The sequence below is a fragment of the Octodon degus genome, unplaced genomic scaffold (assembly GCF_000260255.1).
Source record: "Octodon degus isolate 3935 unplaced genomic scaffold, OctDeg1.0 scaffold00029, whole genome shotgun sequence".
In the NCBI taxonomy this organism is placed as follows: domain Eukaryota; kingdom Metazoa; phylum Chordata; class Mammalia; order Rodentia; family Octodontidae; genus Octodon; species Octodon degus.
Genome location: NW_004524605.1, coordinates 531599 through 538340, shown reverse-complemented (window position 1 = coordinate 538340; position 6742 = coordinate 531599). Strand labels below are relative to the sequence as shown.

Genomic DNA, 6742 nt, shown 5'->3' with positions numbered 1-6742 from the left:
AAAAAAAAAAAAAAAAAAAGGTCAAGGCCAGCCTGAACTGCATGGTGAAACCTTGTCTCCAAAAGTAAAAATAAAAACCACATTAAACAAAGAATTTCAAGTAAAAAGCTGCACAATGATCCTTCTGACACTTTCGTGGAGGACAAGTCTGAGGCAGAGGAGACTGGAGAACAGATCAGGCTCAAGGGACACACCTACAAATGCCCAGAGAACAACCTGGGAGGGCCCAGTAGTCTCTCTAATGTGCAAAGGGGAAGCTGAGACTTGGCACACAGTAGGGAGCTGCCTAAATTCCCAGATAGTCCCAGTCTGTACTGATACATGCTTGACTATGATATTTATCTCCTTCTAACACACCACTCCACTAACTCCAATTTTATTTTCAAATCTATACATCAAGGGTCCAGTAGGTATCAGACTAGAAAAACACAAACCTTCTCATTTTATCCTATAGCTTTCCTCTACCAAAGTATTTTTCCTGCTGCTGATTTAGAGATGATTCAGTGACCCAGCTCAATTAATCCTTTAATCACACTAAACTTTCAGAATACCCAAGATGTGCACCTCTAAATGAATCTATGTTAAAGGCAGATTCTCAGACTCTCACTGTTAACCCTCTTTGTTTCCTAGAATTTTTATTGTCAACTTACTCTACTTTTCTACTTTGAATCTTAGGAACAAATGGCTTAGCATAACACTGTTAACTTTTCTTTTTTTTCTTTTTGCAGTACTAGGGATCAACTTCAGAGCTCTACCACTGAGCTGTATCTCCAGGCCAAACTCACTTTGATAACCAAGAACCTCACAGGGCCACCTTTCTGAGCAGCAGTACTTTAACTTCAGTATACACTGTGACTTGGTATCAACAAGCACGCACTTACCACTGCACATACTGTCTGACGATGACCCAATTTCCAGGCACCCTGGTCTGTTTCCAGGCTCTCCAGCCCTGGTTCCCAGCCATGGATAAGGTCTTCACACAGCTCCCTGGGCTGGCCACAGCAAAAGAAATAGCCCAGCCTCCATGCCTGTAACTTCAAACCACCCCACACTAGAGATGGGTCTACAAGAGAACTTGTATACAAATGCTTGGAGCAGTTTTGTTAACAGATCAAAACTGAAAACAATGTTCTTCAGTGGGTGGATGGTTAAACAGCTCTATGTCCATACTACAGGATACTGCTCAGCACTAAAAGAACCAATTACTAATACACATAACAGCTTAGGGGACCTCAAGGCATTGTATAGTTGGCCCTGCATATTCATAGACTCTGCATCTGTTAATTCAACCAATCACAGACAAAAAGCATTCAGGAAGACCCACAGGTCCAAGTTACACTTACACAGGCGTAACTAGGTATACACTGCATAGTAGGGTGCCTAAAGACATCCAAGTACTGTGCATGTCAACATTTTTTTTTAAAACCATTTTGTTAGAACAACTAACAAATGGCCCAGCATGGTGACACGTGCCTATAAACCCAGCAATCAGGAGGCTCAATCAAGAGGGTCCAAGTTCAAGCCCAGCTTGAGACTTAGCAAGACCTCATCTGAAAATAAATGAAAAGAGGGGTGTGGATGTAGCTTAGTGAAAAGGCCCTGGGTTTAGTCTCCAGGGCAGGGAAGGAAGGAAAGAAGAAAGGAAGGGAAACAAGCAAGCAAGCAAAGAAGGAAGAAAAGTGTTTGAGATCAATTCCTGATCCGATTTAAATGTTATATAACATGTATATTATACAAGTATCAAAATATAATTAATGGTACCTCATTAATGTGTGATTTTTATTCATTATGTACCAGTTTAAAAAAATTTAAATTAAAAGAAAAAAACATTTTGGGAAAATGTACTGCACAAATTCAGTACAAATGTAGTTTTTTCTCTATCATCTTAGGTGTTTATTTTGTATTAGGTGCTATGAATAACCTAGAGGTGATTTACAAGTACATGGGCAGAGGTACATGGAGACTATATGCACATACTGCCCCACCTGACAGAAGGGGCTTGAGCATCTGGGGGCTTCAGCACCTCTGTGGGGTCTTGGAACCTCACTGAGGGACAAGTGCGCTTGCTAAATATCTTAGATACTTTTCTTCTTGCTGAAACAAAATACCAAACGCCCAAAGTTAAGGAGGAAAGGTTTATTTGGCTCAGTTTGCAGAGGCTTCAGTTCATAGTAGGCAGGCTCCAAGGCAGGGTGGCACAGCAGAAGGGCATCACAGAGCAGGCAGGCGGCAGGCAGCAGGCAGCAGGCAGAAGGCAGCAGGCAGCAAGCAGCAAGTGTGTGGCAAGCAGCGACCCTCTTTCTGTCTCCTAACTTATACAGGCTTCCTGCCCTTTGGGTGGGTAGCACTTACACCCTGAATTCTAACATCATACCATGAATCGATCCCAGCATTTACACCCTTGATCCCAGCATAACACAGCCTAGATCCAGCCACCTCTGAAAAGCCCCAGGTCTGATCGCATGAGGCTTTGGCTTTGGTGGGACAGCCAGATATAAGCTATAACAGTAACAGTAAACAGTAAAAGCCAATTTCAAAAGGTCACATATTGTACAATCCCATATATTCTTGAAATGACAAAAGTGGAGAGATGTAAAACAGATTAGTAGCATTTATTCAAAGCAGGGGCTTTGAATGATGAGGGGCAAGGCAGTTCATATGACTATAAAAGAGTAACGTGGGGAGATCTTTGGGCTGACAAAATAGTTTTGTACCTTGATTATAGTGGTGGTGGCAATACATGAACTCCACATGTGATAAAATGACATAAACTATACACACACACTGCACCAACCCTAATTTCCTGGCCTAACATCACAGTGTGGTTACAGTCTTGAAAGAAAACTGGGTGAAAGGTACATGGGATTCTGTAACTGCCTGTGGAGCTATAATTACTATACAATAAGGAAGTGAAAGAGAGACTTGTTGAAAATACATAGTGATAACCCCATTTTCCTGCTTGGATGTCTTTCACAGTGAGTTTCAGACTAAGATTCAAACCCTAGGCACAGCACAGAGCACATCAGGTCCTGACCCACTCTTGGGCACTGCCAGACCACCTGGGAGGAAAGGACACACCCGGCTACTGTACACCTGTAGGCCTCTGCCTGTGCATTTCCATCTGTCTGAATTACTTCCTGCTCTGCTGTCCTGGCCAAACTGCACTGTCCCTCAAAAGCTGGTTGCAGTACCTTCTTCTAGGTTTCCCTTTGTGCTAGGCATGTCCCCTTTTGGGGGCATCCCAATTTGTATTCCTCTTATTTTGCATTGCAAGTCTTTCTCTACCTCTAGCTTCCGAAGTGCAGAAAGTGACTTATTATTTAATCTCCCACTAATTACACAGGGGTGTCATGTCACTGTCTACTAAAAGCAAGTCTAAGCAGGAGAATAAATGTGATAGGGCAGTGAAGATCAGAACACTGGACTCAGCTTTTACTATCTGGATAATCTGGGGCAAGTGACTGCACCAATCTTGTTAAACAGGATGGGCACAGAATCTCAGGGCACCTCTCCACAGGACAGCATCATCCACCAGACATGGGTATATTTTGAACTAATCCAAGCCTCATCAAGATCCACCTATAAATTTTCAGGAAATAGGGCTGACCAGATAGCTCAGTGGATTAAAGCACCTGCCTAAGGTAGATGCAGGGAGCATGTTCAATCCCTGGCATGTGTTAGCAGCCCTGCCCCAGGGCTTGCTGAGACTAGACACAGTGGTGCATGCCTGTAATCCCAGCACTTGGGAGGCTGAAAACAGGAAGATCACTATGAGTCCAAACTGTAGTGAGACCCTGTAGACCCCGTACTAAATATATTAAATAATAATAATGATAATTTTCAGGAAATACACAGAAATACATTAAATCACATTGCAGAGATACAGGAACAATATAAGCTCTAACACTACAGGAACAACCCAATGGTTTTAACAAGTAAACTACAAGAAAAAAAAAGAAATAGGGGCTGGGGAGATGGCTCAGTGGAATAAGCGCTTCCCTGGCAAGCGCAAGGGCCTGAGTTCATTCCCTGGTTCCGCAAAAAAAAAAAAAAAAGAAAAGAAAAAGAAAAGAAAGAAACAGAGGGGGAATCTGAATTTAAACCTAAAAGACACACCAATCACAAAATATGAACTGTATCTGGACCTATCTTCAAACAAAGAAATTATAAAATTTATGAGACTAGAAATTTAAATACCGAGTGGTTATTTGATATTAAAGAATTACTGCTTTTTCAAGTTTTGAGCCCTTATATCTCAGAAATACACACTGAAAAATTCATGGATGAAATGATGATATTTAGGTTCTGCTTGAAAACAGTATGAGCAGAGTAAATGTGTAAGTGAATGAAGTCAGAGATGAAATGAGACTGGCCAGGGGCTAGTAACTATTGAAGGTGCATACAGTTCTACTTGTTTTTGTATATGTTCAAAACTCCCCACAGTAAACAATTACAGTAACAGTTTGATATTAAAACTAATTCACACAATCACAAAAGGCCAAATTATTAGGTATTATTCTTTAAATAAAAAAGTATTAATTATTCTTAAAGAAAATTAGGTAAGTTGGCACTTTCCTAACCAAATGTAAAAATAACTATACATCAGATAAAAAATGCTTGTGCTAAATGAATATCCTTAAGAAAAAAATCAGGTTTATTTTATATATCATGAAAACAACTGAATATTGATTTGTCTAGTACTTTTCTTTGTCCAATAATTAAGATTTTTATTTTAAATCAACAAATCTGAAGTAAACCTTCAAACACTTATTTACAGGACTGAGTGAAAATATTTTTAATCCATTAACAAATGATTATAAGTCTTGGCATCCTATGCCAGAAAAGGATTATTTTCAACCCTGCAGAATTCTTGAGGAAGAAAGAAAGTTAAATAAAAGATTGGCTGTTGTTCTTTCAGAACAAATTAAAAGCCAAAAACAATTCTCAGAGCTGAGAACCCAGAAGGATTGTTGCCTTGGGGAGATCTGGGTCCAATTCCACTTAACAGCTGCTTGCTATGAGCAGCCTGCTGAGATCCTGTGTGCCTCAGTTTCCTCCTCTGTTAAACAGGATTCAAACCACTACTCAGGTCTCCAGTGGCAATCAAATAAGTACCTGCCTGAAACCTGAGCAAAAAGGGCCTGGTTGTCCCAGCCCCAGGCTACTTTTCCAGCTCCTTACAACTCCCTCCTACAAGCCTGTCCCGGAGGCTGCCAATCCTGCAACCAAATCAAATGAGGTCTGCACGTGGCCATGCTTGAAGTACTTTAATGAACATTTTAATTACTTATTGCAAACATTTAAACATTGGGTGAGTACAAATTTGGAGTTGACTTTTAGAAAACTGCTTACTCGGGGCTGGTGAGATGGCTCAGTGGTCTAAAGCACCTACTTAGAACAAGCTTAGCAAAGCCCAGGGACCACGGTTCAATCCCCCAGCACCACATGCCAGCCAGCCCCGCCCCCTGGTGGGCTGAGCTGGCCACACACACACACACACACACACACACACACACACACACATAAATAAAAAAATTTAAAAGAAAACTGCTTACACCTGGCCTCAAGGACTGATCCTCAGCTCCACAATGGGCTAAGTTCCATGGCCCGCCTTGCCCTTTCACTGCTGTGTTTGTCCCTGCCTGGCAAACTTCTGGTCATCATTCAAGAACCAACAGCACCACCTATCACCTCTTCCACATTTCCATGGCCGATCCCTTCCACTACAAGAGGCACTAAGCCTGTCAGGGACCTGTCTGCACGCTGGCCTCTGCTGAACTGGGCACTCTGGGGGAACAGACCCTGTTGTCATCTCCTTTGTGTCCCTACGGGCCAGCATAAAGCATGACCTACATAATGTAGAATTCTCCTGAAAATGTGGGAGAAAATTAAGTTCATAAAAATGTAAGACTCGTATCATAACTTGTTCTCAGTCACCAAAGAGGTCAAGGACATTAAAATGTTTCACGAAATAACAAGTGTCCTCAGGTCACTTGCCAGAAGTCATGAAATGAACTGATAAAACAGACAACACGGAGCTGAGACATTCCTTTGCTCATCCATTGAATTGAATACTTACCGCGTGCCTCCTCAGTACTGAGAAATCAGTGGACAAGTCAGACAACTACCTGTTTCATTAAGCTACAAAAAACAGGCAAATAAAAAGAACAGTTTCAAATCAGAGTAGAAAGAAAATGAAACAAACATAATGAGAATGACTCAGGAAGGAAAGAGCATGGTCACACAGGCCTCACTCAGAAGGACGCATCTAACCAGGGGAAGGGCAAAGGAGCTGGCCTCGCAGAAATCCCGGGGACAGCTGCAAACACCCGCAGAGTGCAAAGGTCCTGGGGCACATGGGTCTGGCGTGCTCCAGGCCAGAGAGCACAGCCCTGGGTGCGCTGGGGTGGCACAGAAGGCGGCCAGGGCCGGCTCTACTTCGCCGGGCACTGAGTGTGCAATGACAAGGCACCGGAGAGCTGCGGGCGGTAGGAGGTTTCCTCCCACTCACCCCGGCGCGGGGCTGCGCCTCGCCCAGCGTTCTACAAGCGTGCACTGGGCCCCGTACAGTCCTCAACCCCAAGCCCTTCGGCATTTCCTCGCTTTCCTAGGGAAGCCGGGCGCAGCACGGCCGGAGCCCCGGCCAAGGTCGCGGGGGCCAGCCCCAGGCGCGCGAGCATCGGCTGGGGTGCAGCGGCGCGCCCCACAGCTGAGGAGCGCGAGGGAAGGCAGAAGGGGCCCA

At 43.5% G+C, this 6742-nt stretch overlaps 1 protein-coding gene across 2 annotated transcripts in view; it reads right to left on the bottom strand.

Annotated features, from left to right (window-relative positions):
* The window catches only part of Mapk9 (mitogen-activated protein kinase 9), a 34501-nt gene extending 28360 nt beyond the window's left edge, over positions 1–6141 (bottom strand). For both annotated transcript variants that reach the window (XM_023713167.1, XM_023713168.1), the window contains exon 1: positions 6080–6141. The gene's annotated coding sequence lies outside the window, so the exon portion shown is untranslated. The remainder of the gene's footprint in view (positions 1–6079) is intronic.
* Between the last annotated feature and the right edge of the window lie 601 nt (positions 6142–6742).